The sequence below is a fragment of the Uranotaenia lowii genome, chromosome 3 (assembly GCF_029784155.1).
Source record: "Uranotaenia lowii strain MFRU-FL chromosome 3, ASM2978415v1, whole genome shotgun sequence".
NCBI lineage: Eukaryota > Metazoa > Arthropoda > Insecta > Diptera > Culicidae > Uranotaenia > Uranotaenia lowii.
The window spans coordinates 181,107,598-181,122,961 of NC_073693.1; the positions used below are offsets into that span (position 1 = coordinate 181,107,598).

At 37.6% G+C, this 15,364-nt stretch overlaps 3 long non-coding RNA genes across 3 annotated transcripts; 2 read left to right on the forward strand and 1 right to left on the reverse strand.

The window, feature by feature from the left end:
- The first annotated feature begins 6,593 nt into the window (after positions 1 to 6,593).
- Positions 6,594 to 7,336, forward strand: LOC129750517 (uncharacterized). The gene is made up of 4 exons (XR_008738392.1): positions 6,594 to 6,626; positions 6,689 to 6,761; positions 6,825 to 6,900; positions 6,993 to 7,336. It is a non-coding gene; the product is annotated as an uncharacterized LOC129750517 (long non-coding RNA).
- A 2,517-nt stretch (positions 7,337 to 9,853) lies between these two features.
- LOC129754296 (uncharacterized) lies at positions 9,854 to 10,396 on the reverse strand. The gene is made up of 3 exons (XR_008738997.1): positions 10,266 to 10,396; positions 10,107 to 10,166; positions 9,854 to 10,005 (listed from the first exon to the last, which is right to left on the reverse strand). It is a non-coding gene; the product is annotated as an uncharacterized LOC129754296 (long non-coding RNA).
- Positions 10,397 to 12,554: 2,158 nt separating this feature from the next.
- Positions 12,555 to 13,297, forward strand: LOC129750759 (uncharacterized). The gene is made up of 4 exons (XR_008738484.1): positions 12,555 to 12,587; positions 12,650 to 12,722; positions 12,786 to 12,861; positions 12,954 to 13,297. It is a non-coding gene; the product is annotated as an uncharacterized LOC129750759 (long non-coding RNA).
- The last annotated feature ends 2,067 nt before the right edge of the window (positions 13,298 to 15,364 follow it).

A 15,364-nucleotide genomic window follows, 5' to 3' on the forward strand; every position in this document is an offset into this window, starting at 1 on the left:
AATGTTGTCAAATATTTGTCTAAGTTTTTATTTCGAGTTTTGGCATTATTACTAATTTGTTGTTATTATTTAGTCAATTTTTATAAATTTTTGTCAGATTTTTTTAATTTGGTCATGGCTTTGCCATTTCAATGTCAAATTTATCATAGATTTGGTATATTTTTCTCATATTTTTGTTATATTTTTATCACCTTTGCCATATTTTTATTAAAGTTTTTGTCAGCGTTTCGTAATATTTGTTATTATAATATTCTATTTTTTTTCTAAATTTTGTTATATTTATGTCATAGTTTTAGTAGCTTTTTTTGCGATTTTCAGTCATTAAAATTATTTTAAAGTTGAGCGGAAGCCGCCGTAGTGGATTTTAAGATGGCGTTTCATAGCGTAAGACTGCAAAATTCGACTGTTACTAATTGATTGAGTTTTTCGGAATTAACGCGGATTAGTTTTTTTTTTGCGCGTTACGTATCCCTCGTTCACAGTTTTGTTAATTTGCAAAGACTTTTTCACGTGTGATTAATTTTTGCAACACCGAAGGTTTTTTTCAGTGTTGAACCGCTTCGCAATTCGCGTGCACTGTGGCCGGCCTTCAGAAATGAGCTTGCGAAATTCATCCGGTGAATGAATATTTCGCTTCGCAGTTCGCTTCGCGCTCACTGTGTTCGTACCCTAAGGGTGACATCCCAAGCTTTATGCTTAGCTCTTATGCTCCAAAAATCTTTGGTTCAACGATTGAATGATCTTCGGTTTATCTTCAATACTTATCAATGTATTGAGCTACCTTTGCAGATTAGTAAATATATTGGTGATCTGGTATTGTGGTAGTGTAAGTATAGTCCAGCGGTAAATGTCGGAGTTATCAACACATTTCAAAATAATGTGTTAGTGCAGATAAGCGCTCAAAGATTTATATGGATATTCCATATCTTGGAAACATCGTTGGTCTTGTAAGTTTAAATTCAACGAGATCGAGGTAAGCCTTTTCAAACGACTAAATACATTTTGAATGTGTAATTATTTAAGAAAATACTAGTTTTGCCGTGCCAATATAAAGAAACCATAAGTTCTAAATGTGATAACTCGATTCTGTGAATTCTGGTATACTGTGGTATTAGCTCCTTCAAAGAAGAGTGCGTTCAAATATATCTTCTACTCTTTAGATACAAACACCAGTATTCATTTTTTATATTTGTATATGATCGAAACAAATGTGACCGTATATTAATTGGACTGCGAGACTTCTCTCATGCAAACAAAAAGCGATGCTCGATTGTTTTATTAGCAACCAATTTTCATTTCTTTTCATTTCTATTTTTCCGCCGATAACCACAATCAGAGTTTTGAACCTGGTATATTTATTTATTTATTTATTTTTTGTGCTCCCGCCAAAAGTCGGTACTAGTGTGCGAATTAACTTTCACACAAATTATTGTGGAAGTTAAAGGTGATTGAACTCTACTGAGAAGTGCATTATTAATAGTGCTACAGGCAAGGTGTACGTTTGCTGACATTCTTTTGATTTTGAAATTTATTTTATCATGATCGATAGCTCAGACTCTGACTTCGAGAATACACTTCTCGCAAGTCCGTCTTCGGCAGCCAAAAAGCGATCTGCTATCTCCCCAGCAGAAAACTCCGACAAAAGGAAACGCATGACGCTATCCGTGGATTTGAAAGTATCCTTGAAACGTCAGGACGGAGACATCGACGAAATATATTTCGATGAACTGAAATCGCTCCTTATCAGGCTACAACAGAATGTTCCAGACGATCGCCATCAACCGCGCTTCTTCGGTTGTGGCTCTATGGCAGGAGTTGCTTGGTTCTATGCAGCTGATTTAGAAAGCCTTCATTGGTTAAAAGCTTCTCTGGAGTCGATTAAATTGAGTGGTAGATTTACCGACCTTTTAATCCTTCCATTTACTCCCGTGCCTCCACCACGAAAAGCAATTTTAACGGTATCAAACGAACTGAATCTAAGCGCCCACGATGGAGCCGATGTACTGTTGAAAAGTATTTCAAAACTAAACAGGGGTTTTATAGATGCCAAATACTGGAAGGTAAGAAAAATTATACCTCTCCAGAATGGAAAATTTAGAGTTGTTCTTTCCATTGATGAGGATTCGGCGAAAGCATTAGAAAAAACAAATAATAAAATATTTTATTCTTTTGGTAGAATCTATGTGAAACTATTTTCAAAACAAGCAGAAAGCAATTAAATAAAAATCAATATTCTAAAATAAAAAAAAAAGGTTTTAATATCTATTCTTTCGAATAAATCAATCATGAAGTGACAAATTATCAAAATATAAAGAAACAAAAATACATACGGTAAAGAATGAAAAGTCCTTACCCTAAACAAGTGTGATAACATTAATAATACTCAATGTTCTTTTTAGAAGGTGTAGACCTCATGCCATTATGTTTCAAAAGTATTAAACTCGAATAAGAATGTGTTCAAAGTTAACAATATAAGCTATTCGATGGTACAGTTCCAATGTGGAAAAGAGTTTCTTTGCTCGGAAATCCTCTTCGTAAAAAGTCTTGTGCTACATTTATAAAACAAATTGTCATCTCTTACCCGAAGTGGAAAGCTACAATGCTTAAAAATCCTTAAGTGGATAGGCTTTATGCCACATTTATTATGACGAATTTATTTCTTACCCATTTTGGGCTCTAGGTTTCCTCAGGTAAATGATGAAATCCTTAAAAAAAATAAGGGCCAGGCACAATTTTCCCGTTTGTTTGGATAACGTGCCGCTACTGAGCCTACCCCTTTTCTGATACCTGATACCTGTCATTTTTGCTGAAAAATCAGCAATCGGTTTTCAAATTGCTGGACTTTCCAGCAATTGATCTAGTTTGCTGGAAAATCAGCAATCGAGCTGTCACATTGGGCCAGGGGACTGTGATAAACGGAAAATCATCGTCAATGCTCAAACAAATTTTGCTGCCAATGATTGAATTTGTGGTAATTTGTGGCAATTTGTTAGAGAGAATTAGAAGGTTTAAGTTAAAATGAGAGAAACCGGCGCTCAGAGAGAGTGAAAATGTGCTAATTGTTACAAATTGTTGTGATTTGTTGAGAAGTTGTGGAATTTTGATCATTACCTTTCCGAATGCAAAGAATTCTCTCTCCACTGCAATCCCTTGCATTGGACTTTGTTTTCGTATGCTGAAGCAAGGTGAAACTATTTTACGAATTTTGGTTAGATTAATATAATTATTTTTATTTTTCTCTATGTTTTAGCAACCAGACATAAGTCAATGGTGAGTTTTTATTGGACAGATTTCATAAAAGATACTAATCAGAACTCTTTTCTCAGGTGGCGAATGATCAACACTTTGGCACAAACCTGCCACTCCAGGACCGGTGTTGGAAAATTAAAAAAAAATGTTCTTGAAAATAAATGCAAACATAATTTAAAAATGAAAGAAAAAAATTCTTTTTCATTGCTCATTATATGCACAGGCAGTAATCAATATTTAATTTGGAATTGAAATATAAATTTGGTACTAAATACAGCCGGTTGTTTTAAAAGAAATTGCTGGCTTCCAGCAATCTGGATTGCTGATTTTTCAGCAATTTGAATTGCTGGAAAACAGCATTAACGTTTGCTGTTTTTTCCAGCAATTTAAATTGCTGGATATTTTGTTGGAAAGTCAGCGGGACAAAAACCAGCAAAAATAAATTTGCTGTGTAAGGATCTTTGAAATTTATAAAAGTTTAGAATTATTTGTCAAGTGATAGTTTATAAATTATATCAGCATAGTTAGCATAGATAGTTTATAAATTATATACCATAAAGCGACCATTCTCAGTTATGTTCATACGAGGTTATGTTTTATTCGAAACTTTTGAATTATCTATAATTAATGATAATTCAAATGCACGGTATAAATATATAAGGTAGGCTACTAACTGTGAGCAGTCATAATGTCAATGAACAAACCCATTGAAACTATACAATAAACGATGACAGAGAAACTAGCAGCACTGTAAATGTCACACACTATAGCGGGAAACCAGTCTATCATCTCGTCGTCAACATCCATGACCCAACGGTCATTCGGCCATTCTTGGTGCGGCATCGTGCGAGTCGGTTGGCAGCGGGTGGTTCCCCATCAGTTAATAATTGGCGATTCCACACTAACAAGAGTAAACAACTCGTTTGAATGTAAACAAGTGACGTCATTACTATCTGCCTATAGCGTGCCAGCAAAAAGTTTTGCGCGCGTAAGATAATGCTGCATACAACGAGGATCACTAGATGGATAGTAATGACGACACTATCGGGAAGATATCACCTTATTATATTGTACACCGTGATTCAAATGAATATTCCCATCCGTGTAAATATTAATCAACAGTTGCGTGAAAACTAACGTGTGTGTAATGATATAAATGGTTGGTTTGATTGGTTTCTTGAGAGGAAGTACAAAAATACCCCAAAATTCTACACTGATGGCTCCAAATCAACCGATGACCGAGTAGGATGTGGTATATTTGGCAGTACAAGAAACTTCGCACTTGCACTTCCATCTCAATGTACAGTGTTCAGCTCAGAAGCCTATGCTGTCTTAAGAACTGCCGAAGATTTATGCCCATCATCTGGTTCCGTCATCTTCTCGGACTCTGCTAGCGTGCTTAGTGCCGTGTCAGCGGGTAACACAAAACATCCCTGGATTACTACCTTCTCTGAACTCGCTATCCAGAAAAGTATTACCCTGTGCTGGATCCCTGGTCATTCCATGATTCCCGGGAATGAAGCTGCAGATCGTCTAGCTTTTGAAGGCAGTCAGATGACTCCTCCAAATATTCCTGTCCCGCCGTCAGACGTCACAAACTGGATAAAAGACAGACTATCCCTACTTTGGGCACATCGTTGGAACACCTGCCCTGAGAACAAACTAAGAGAAGTAAAAAACTGCACTCTGGCATGGACTGATCGAAACACATTTCTGGAACGGAGAGTACTTACGCGGCTACGCATAGGTCACACCAGACTGACACACGGTCACCTAATGGGTAACGATGATCCTCCCGAATGTCACACTTGCAAAGTTCCCGTAACCATCAAACACATCATCATTCAGTGCCCGATATATCAACAGGTCCGGTCGGACTGTGGATTGGCTCAAAACCTTCGGGAAGCTCTCTCAAATGATCCTGAAGACGAAGAGAAAATGATACGCTTCTTACGAAAAACCAAATTGTTCGGAGAGATATAAGATAAAAGAAATCAACAACAAGAAACAGATCTACAACACTGGCAACACTAGACGCACTACACAGACATAGCTCAGGAAAGGGGATGAATAACGCAGAGGTGCCAGGTCGTTTTGTCGAAAATCAGGACACCGCGAAGAAAAAATCAGGATTTTTCAGGACACCACCAAATTGGTGAAAACAAAATGCAGTTCTTCTTAGATTGCATAACTAAAGGCGAAATATATGTGCTGAAGAAGCCTCGAATTATGCAACTGAAGCGAGAATAACCTTGGCTGGTCTGCAGTTAATATCGAAAAACCTCGTTTAAATGTCATTTGAATCAAAGAATCTCATTAGTTTAACTGGTTAAACTATTTTATTCAAGATTTGTTTGATGTTCTCATCATTTAACAATAAATTTAGTTATATTTAGGATATTTTTAAAAAATCAGGACAAATCAGGACATTTTGAGGGCCATTTTTCAAAAATCAGGACAATTCAAGCGTTTTTGAAAAATCAGGACGGTCTCTCGAAAATCAGGACAAATCCTGATAAATCAGGACACCTGACACCCCTGGAATAACGTCCAGGCGTTAAAATCCCAGGAAAAAAAAAAAAAAGATTGGTTTCTTCAATAAGAATTAAAAAAATATAAAATTCTTTCAAAAATGATATTTATTGGAGATAAATAGGAACTGGTAATTCGGCTTCGCGTTCTTCTGAGCCGCCATGGCCGCTGAATCCTCCGCGTTGCGTACATTGAAGATATCCTCCGTTCGACTAATCCGGTCAGGTTCCGGCTTTTCCGGGTGTAGGATGACGTGGAATACACCTCAAAGCTCTATGGGCCTATCTGAAACAAAAGCAATGTAATATGACGAGAACCAGCAAAACTAAATGATACCTAAGAAAACACTTACCATTCTATTCCGATTTTCACATATTAGGCACAAAGCAAAACTTTTTCCTAGAATGACAAAACAGCTTAACCTCAATGAACGGGTTCGGCGAATAGTTACTTCTTTTTTAGAAGAATTGTACCGTTTTGTTGTAACCGTTCATTACATACAAAATAATGTGTCTCCGACACATTGAGAAATCAGTACCTTAATCATGACTTAGAAATGTCAAAGCCATCGACACTCACAAGGGCTCTCAGGGATTCCTTCCTTTTTACCGCCTTCCCAAAGAAGCACGCAGTCACTTCTCTCGCGAGAGATGTTCATGGGCGTCGGAGGATCGCCTGCGTCACCGCGAGGAAGTGTTATCACCCGGAGAGCGACACATCCGCGTAATCTCATCTTTGTATGTGTGTCGGTCAAAAATATCATAGACCTTTTTACAAAACGGATTTGCATAGCCGTTCTTTCTGTCTGGGAACGTTTTGAAGAACGGAAGTGCGCGTCGTGTAGTGTATGTTTCAAAGTTAAAATCAATGGTGTAAAGTGTTAAAAATCTATTCCTACTATTTACAGATATAAAAAGCCTTGCGAACAAACACGTTAAAATTAAAAGAAAACTGTGTTAAAATGTATCAAAAATAGAAAGGTTTGTTAGAAAATAGCGAAGTATTGTGAAACACGTTAAAACTTAATTTATTTATATAAACAGCCAATACAAAAAGTGCTTAGACTACACACAACATCCAGTGTAACGGCACGCTCTACAAAAAAATACAACATAAAAGGTAAATTTTAACAGAATTTAACAGAAAAAAAACACATTGTAAACCACGTGTATGTTAGTATGACGTCACATGTATTATAACCTGTTTGGCAGGTCCAAGAGGGCCTTTTTTGTTTTGGTTTATTCCTTTTCGGCTAAGCAGCACACGGCACAACATCCAGACAGGAAGAATCTACCGACTTGCTAAAATACCATCCACACGGTATCGACTGGAACGGTCATCACCAGCGGTGTTAGAAACATCGACCCGCAGCTCGTGGGCTCTTCCGGGACGCCGGAATGGAGCCTATGAGGTTAGAACCAGTTCTAGACAGACGTGGAATCTGTCAACTAGAGAAAAGTCTCCGGCCCCAGTATTTCGGGTTCCGGCAAACAGCCATGCAGAGCCAAACCACTAGTAATCACGCAAGTAACAAAAGCCCCTTATGTGACGTCAGTAAGAGAAATTAGTCTTAAATATATTCAGAATGTAACCCATTAAAAGCCAATAGATCTTATCTGTTAGTAGAGTAATTTTGAACTTTTTACACTTATTTTGTCCGTTTCACGTTCTGGGCCAGGAGGGCCCCACCCAAAACTTCACTTCAAATCAGTCCCTGGCAGAATTAGTTCATTTTAAAATAATAGTTTGACCCGGTTGGGAACATGCGAGGTACCACTCGCAGTGTGGCAATGGTAAATTTTCCCCGTTTCATGAACATCCCTATTGGAGTTTCCTCTAATATTCTGAATACTCCGGAGGAAGTAGTCTGTGCTATCCCTCAGAAAAATACGACCCTGAGTTCCACTCATTCCACCCACAAATCCCGCTAAATATAAATAAACCACCCACCCGCTGAGCAACCGCGAGTTACAATTTGGCGCCCGACAAAAAAGTAAACATTAGCACGATAAAATTTCCTCCGAGGAGGGACGAAAAAACAATTCTTGTTTGGTGTTTAAAATCGTTCTCCAAACGATCGTTTTGTAATGGAAACTAATCTATATTTTTTCATTTTAGAACCGCAAATGTTCCAGTGATTCCGGGAACCTATCAGAAAAGGTCAAAGCTTTAGCAAATTGATTCAGAAGCATAGAAAAAAATCTAATCACCAACTTAGTTGGCTTATTCATCAGAGGCTTAAGTTATCAGGAAGCCTTTCTGGTAGAGGACTTGAATGAATCAGACCGGTTGCAGTTGGCAATCCGTGATCCGATCATGTCTCGTCTCTCGTACTTAGTGGCACTTAACCAAGCTCATATGCTCAAGGCTAGCAGTAGAAATTTTTCAAATAATTTGAATTTGTCTTCAACGCCTAAACCTGAGAAAAACGATTTAGGAAATGGAAGTATCGTTAGAAACGTTTTTAGGAACCAAAACGGAAAAGACATTCCCATGAAAGAAGTAACGGTGTGCTCTTTCCACGAGTTAGAGAAGTTAAAAGTTTCGCCGCGTGTCGTTAAACCTTTTTTCAAGAACCATCGAAAGCAATCGCGAGGAAGTTTATTGAATTTGGAAGATGACAAAAAGTATCGTAGGCGTATTGCGTGGAGCAACAAAGTTTCGAAAAAACAAACTTGCAATTTGAATTTAGAAGCCGAATCTGAATTCACCTCGTCCCAAGATCAACGTCGCGAATCGGAACGCACTATCGAGTCCCAAGATTCGCGTAATATCAGACCGGTTTTCAAGTGGAATCCCATGAACTATAGTGAAATTACCTGCCCGAATTTGATGCTAGTTTTCCGTGGAGTACAATCTATCGCGAACGTCGCGGAAAGCTTTCGAAGATCATTTCCGGATACCTAACACCCATCTTCGTGGCCCGTCAAAAACTTGTTTCGAATCTAAAAAACGAAAACTTAACTTCCGAAAACAGATAGCCCGTGAAATCAAATCCGTTTGCTTGGCCTCGATGGAAATCAGATTAACCCTTCGCGCACGATTACCCGAAACCCTCGTTCAAGGGAAATAGTACAAATTTCCAGAATTTATCGATACCCGTTTTAAAAATCAAGAATTTTAAACTATTTTTCATATTACATTATCTGATAGCCGAAGAAACGCGAGAGTCTTCCAGATAAAAACATAACAGCTGAAAAATCTTTACATTAACGACCAGAAGCGAAGTTCTAGAACACGTTCAAATCGACAGAAGAAAATCCGCGTTCGCGTGTCTACGTTTACGGTATTCCTACCAGATAAAACGAAAATGCTCACTGAATAATGCGAAACAATCCGAAACTTTTTTGAACATTCGAATCGAACAAGAACAATCTCAGTCCAGATACTTTACCTAGCGTAACGCCAGAATTGCTGGTTCCACACGACTTTTTGTGTAACTTTGCGCTTTCAGAACTATAAAAAACTGCCATGCGTGGCATGGCAAACTCAAACCTTGTCCTAACTAATCCGTACATTTGGCCTTTAAAAGGTGCGAAATTGTACGTAACATCGACTATGGATAACAATCTACAATTATTGCTTAGACTTTCGCGATGCGTAATCCGTTTTGTCATGAGCGAGTAACCGACTAAAATTTGTCCGTTAACAAATTTCTAAACGTTTATTTAAACGCCTTATTTCCATGAACCTCATCAGGACGATCGGGATGTTGAATCCGATAGATATTTCTCAATTCCAGTCACCTTTTTAATGTCCTGTTTATTATTTCCATTCCCCTCCGGTACGGATGGAAAAGCAAACGGTTCGCAACGAACAGATGGATTAAACAAAAATGTAGGAAATAGTCGCTTATGTTGTGGGAATTTCGGATTCTATCACACAAAATACATATTTACGAGTCAGTTATGTCAACTAAAAATAGAAAACAGAAATATCAGAACAAACAAAAAGATTGAAGAACTTAAAACTTCTCCATGGTTTTTGAGGTCGCTAATTAGGTCCTCTCATGGTTCCTTCTCTACAGCAGTCCTATGCCGCTGATGAGTGTCATCGGGGCCCTTCCCATAGCTGACTCAAAACCTGAAAATAGAAAAAAAAAAAAGTACGAAACAATATGAGTATCTGTTCATAATGTTGAACGATACATAAAACCTACCCTTTAGATTATCTGCTGTTAATTTTCTTCCACTTCAACTGCTTAGTTCAGTCCAGGTGTGAAATCTAGAAAAAAACACAGAAAAATAATCATTTTAACAGCTGATGAAAAGCTGATTTTCGGACGTGTTTTAGCGGAAGGCTAACACAATCAAAACAACACTTACCTGGTGATTTTTGGGGAAGCAATTTCGGCCTTTCCGGATTTTTCCTCACCGCAGTTTTAGCTGAAACCGACAAGAGAAATAAAAACATTAGAAGGAAACTAAAATCTGCAAATTGAGCTCTAGAGGATCAATGTTGCGAAAATAAGCTTGAAAACTTACCTTTAAAATCCACCAACTTTGAACACCGGTGAATATAAACATGAAAATTAATCATAAAATTTGGATCCATAAATTGAAAATTACAAACAAACATTCTTTACCTTTTGTACTGACGTTTCCCGTGAGTGGTCGTCAACAAAAAGAGATACTGCAGTGAGTTACACTGAGCAACTCGACGCTGTTCCGATCACTTGATGATTGTGAAATAGGCAATGTACGAGTATTATGAACATAAGCATAATTTTTATTTTGCTAATTCAAAATAGAAAAAATTTGAAAGAATTGTGTTGCATTCATCTCTCTGCGTACAAAATGAATGAAGTTTCATTCATTTTGAAGAGGGACGATGGGGTAATGTAACCGTTCATTACATACAAAATAATGTGTCTCCGACACATTGAGAAATCAGTACACTCTAATTCTCCTTGACTCAGATTTGAAGGAAAACAATTCAAAATGCGCCAAAACTGGGAAAATTCAAATTTTGATTAGGACGGCAAAACTCAAAAATGAATTGTAGGGGTTTTCGCGAATTCTGAGTTGTTTTTAATCAGGCATTATTAAGGAGCGTCTTAACGGTCTGAGTCAAAACAACTCAGAATTTTTGAAATTTGACACGGTTTCGAAAGGGATTATATTTTTTTAGAGAACTTAATTTTCGGTTTCGAAAAATAAAATTAAACAAATGCGTGAAAAAATTATTTTAATTTCAATTCCAAGGAATATGCGTGTTTGTTTTGTTGTCAAATTAGGAGTGAAATTTGCTTGTATAGCGACTAAAATTAATGAAGCGAAATAAGTCGGTGAACCGAAATCTGCATTTAGGTTGAGCCTGGGACCCACGGAATCGTCTGGCGTAAATTTTGGAACAAAAAGCCTTCAGCCAGGTAAACGAGTGTGGCCAGTATTTTCCAGTTGGACTGAAGCAGCAGAAAGCAATTCCGAAAGGTAACCACACAGAACCTGCCAAATTTATCATTGTTTGACAATGAAATCTTCGAGGGATTCGGTCCGAGTTTCCGACCGCCGCAGATTACGTGATGAGCCGAAACCGATGCTTGTTCGTTTTTCGTCCACGTACTTTTATTGCTTTTATCACGACTGTTGCTGTACCGTGTATCCTGCCTAACCTTCCGGTAGTATCGATCCTGGCTGTTCTTCAGGTGGTTACCAATAAGGTTGAACCGATCATTGCTTTCTCCTCGACCACACCAACCTGCCGCTACCATCGTCCCCATCATTGCCACTATCGGAATAGTCATTCTATCTCAATTGAGAATTGCTGCGGATAGAAACAAGATTCCCCTAAGGCATCCTACTGGAATTGACCTGTAGAGAAAAAGCTAGATTGAGTATGGCTAAAAAAACAAAACTCGTGAATTTTAAAATCTTACGATAAGGACACTGCAGTACGAAAAAAATAGTTACCAATCAAATCCAAAAGTGATGATGTTCATCATTATGACAAGCCTTCTGACCAGGGCGAGATGTTCGTTTATATTTAACAGACGGCCACTGTCCGCATCGGATTTTCCTATGTTAGATAATGCTCGCCATAGTCCTGCTACTACATCAGGTAGATTGCCGGCGTCGAACATTTGATGCTACAGCCCTGCCATAAGTGTTCCGGCGAACCTCCAGTTGCGAAACTTGAAATTTTATCCGGCTACCGTAACGATTCCTATAGGAAAAAATGGATTAGTTAAATTTTCATTTAAAATCACATTATTATTATTTGAATTCTAAATATATTGTACTTACCATTATTTTTTCGTCAACCACTCCGAGCGTCGCATCCAAACAATCATCTTGTGTTTTGAATCTCTCTGAGTTGTTTTTATCTATTTTGCTCGTAAAAGTGTGAGTCTTTGCTAAGTCCCAGGATTTAGAACTCGCTAGATGAAAACAACTCAGAATTTTGAAGGTTTTCCACTCAGTCGTTTTCATCTTCATACATGATGCGACTCTTGAATCGAAACAAATCAGTCTCTGAATAATTTAAAATTACCGTGTACCTTAATCATGACTTAGAAATGTCAAAGCCATCGACACTCACAAGGGCTCTCAGGGATTCCTTCCTTTTTACCGCCTTCCCAAAGAAGCACGCAGTCACTTCTCTCGCGAGAGATGTTCATGGGCGTCGGAGGATCGCCTGCGTCACCGCGAGGAAGTGTTATCACCCGGAGAGCGACACATCCGCGTAATCTCATCTTTGTATGTGTGTCGGTCAAAAATATCATAGACCTTTTTACAAAACGGATTTGCATAGCCGTTCTTTCTGTCTGGGAACGTTTTGAAGAACGGAAGTGCGCGTCGTGTAGTGTATGTTTCAAAGTTAAAATCAATGGTGTAAAGTGTTAAAAATCTATTCCTACTATTTACAGATATAAAAAGCCTTGCGAACAAACACGTTAAAATTAAAAGAAAACTGTGTTAAAATGTATCAAAAATAGAAAGGTTTGTTAGAAAATAGCGAAGTATTGTGAAACACGTTAAAACTTAATTTATTTATATAAACAGCCAATACAAAAAGTGCTTAGACTACACACAACATCCAGTGTAACGGCACGCTCTACAAAAAAATACAACATAAAAGGTAAATTTTAACAGAATTTAACAGAAAAAAAACACATTGTAAACCACGTGTATGTTAGTATGACGTCACATGTATTATAACCTGTTTGGCAGGTCCAAGAGGGCCTTTTTTGTTTTGGTTTATTCCTTTTCGGCTAAGCAGCACACGGCACAACATCCAGACAGGAAGAATCTACCGACTTGCTAAAATACCATCCACACGGTATCGACTGGAACGGTCATCACCAGCGGTGTTAGAAACATCGACCCGCAGCTCGTGGGCTCTTCCGGGACGCCGGAATGGAGCCTATGAGGTTAGAACCAGTTCTAGACAGACGTGGAATCTGTCAACTAGAGAAAAGTCTCCGGCCCCAGTATTTCGGGTTCCGGCAAACAGCCATGCAGAGCCAAACCACTAGTAATCACGCAAGTAACAAAAGCCCCTTATGTGACGTCAGTAAGAGAAATTAGTCTTAAATATATTCAGAATGTAACCCATTAAAAGCCAATAGATCTTATCTGTTAGTAGAGTAATTTTGAACTTTTTACACTTATTTTGTCCGTTTCACGTTCTGGGCCAGGAGGGCCCCACCCAAAACTTCACTTCAAATCAGTCCCTGGCAGAATTAGTTCATTTTAAAATAATAGTTTGACCCGGTTGGGAACATGCGAGGTACCACTCGCAGTGTGGCAATGGTAAATTTTCCCCGTTTCATGAACATCCCTATTGGAGTTTCCTCTAATATTCTGAATACTCCGGAGGAAGTAGTCTGTGCTATCCCTCAGAAAAATACGACCCTGAGTTCCACTCATTCCACCCACAAATCCCGCTAAATATAAATAAACCACCCACCCGCTGAGCAACCGCGAGTTACATTGTTTAGCTCAATCCAGGTCAATTACACCTCGCTACGAGGTAAGTTTATTTGGATTTACCTTTTTTTCTAGGTGAATTATACACTCATAAAAATCGACACATTGGGGCTATGTGTGAGCCTATATAGAAATTTGCAATTTGTGCTCCATTTGAAAATTATGTGTCCCACACATAGCCAAAAACATAGAATGGTTATGTGTGGCGACACATGAACAGTATATGTGCTGAAAAATGAATTTTATAAAATTTTGCATACAGATGCTATATGGAAAGCAGATTAATTTTCTGCTGCATTTTTGTTCAATGTACTCTTTCAATTCAAAATGATAAACGTTCTGCACTGTTAGACAACTTTATTTTACAATAAAACTTATTTAGCTTGAAATCACACTATGTATCACTGCACTAATTTTGATCATGTTCAGAATTGGTTACTGGAAATTCTCCTACACAGGCGGAGCGGGATACAGATTAGCAACCATCTCGCAGGACCTTCATCCACTGTACATAGCAGCTTTTCCTTCGAATATTATCTTTGGGACGAGTATTTCGATACTCAACAGGGACCTTCCTCGATGCAGTGACTTTTATACTTTTTTATCGAGCTCAATTCAGGTGAACTTCACCTCGCTACGAGGTAAGATTTACCTTTTTTGGATTCACCTTTTTTCTCGTTGAATTGTACATTTTTTCCAACCTCGATTCAGGTAAATTTTACCTCACTGTAGGGTAGGTAGAAGTTACCTTTTTGGCTTTCACGAGCGTTCACCTTTGCTAACTCGGTAAATTTTACCTTTTTATTATTTTCCGTGTGGGATGGCCATTCTCTCAACCAAGGTTCTTAGCAGCGGTGTCATATATACAGATTTTTCTGTATTATACAGATTTTTCAACGTCAATACAGATAAGATACAGATACAGATTTTTATACAGATTTTTAAACATTGATACAGATTTATACAGATTTTTTTGAAAAAAATCTAAATCAATTGTTGATTAACCGTATTTATGGACTAATTCAGTTGAATCTTTTCAAATCTTTCCAATTGCAGTATATACCGCAAATGCTTGCAACAGCACAAATAATTAATCCAGACCTTTAACTTCTACAAGTGAGCTTTGTGACGACTATAACCATCTACTTATCATTTATTCTAGGTTAGTAGGAGCTTCTATAGTCTCTTTTTTCCAGCAGCATAACTTAATTGTTTTAACGGCGAATAATAGCCCCCCTAACAGAGTACGCGAATTTTGATAATAAAATCAGTATAAAATCTCTTCTCCTTAAGTTTGATATCTATAAAGTAGGGTGGTATTTAAGATTATCACTTTAAGAGAGTTTTAAAAATAAAATAGATTGAGAATCATATAAAAATTCTAATTTCAATAAGGTTTGAATCAGTCAGTTTTTAAATGCGAAACTATATAACTGAATAAAGTAGGAGAATACCTTAAAAAAACAAATTCATGTCTTACACGATATGCAGTTAATTTTTTTAAACCAGCCCACTTATTTAAACGAGTTTTAGTTCATACAGGAACAAACATTCGAAATTTAATTTCATATTTCATTACGATAACAAAAAGGATTGGTCTTCATGGTCCATATACTGATTTGAAATTAACTCATTAATAAAAATTTATCAAC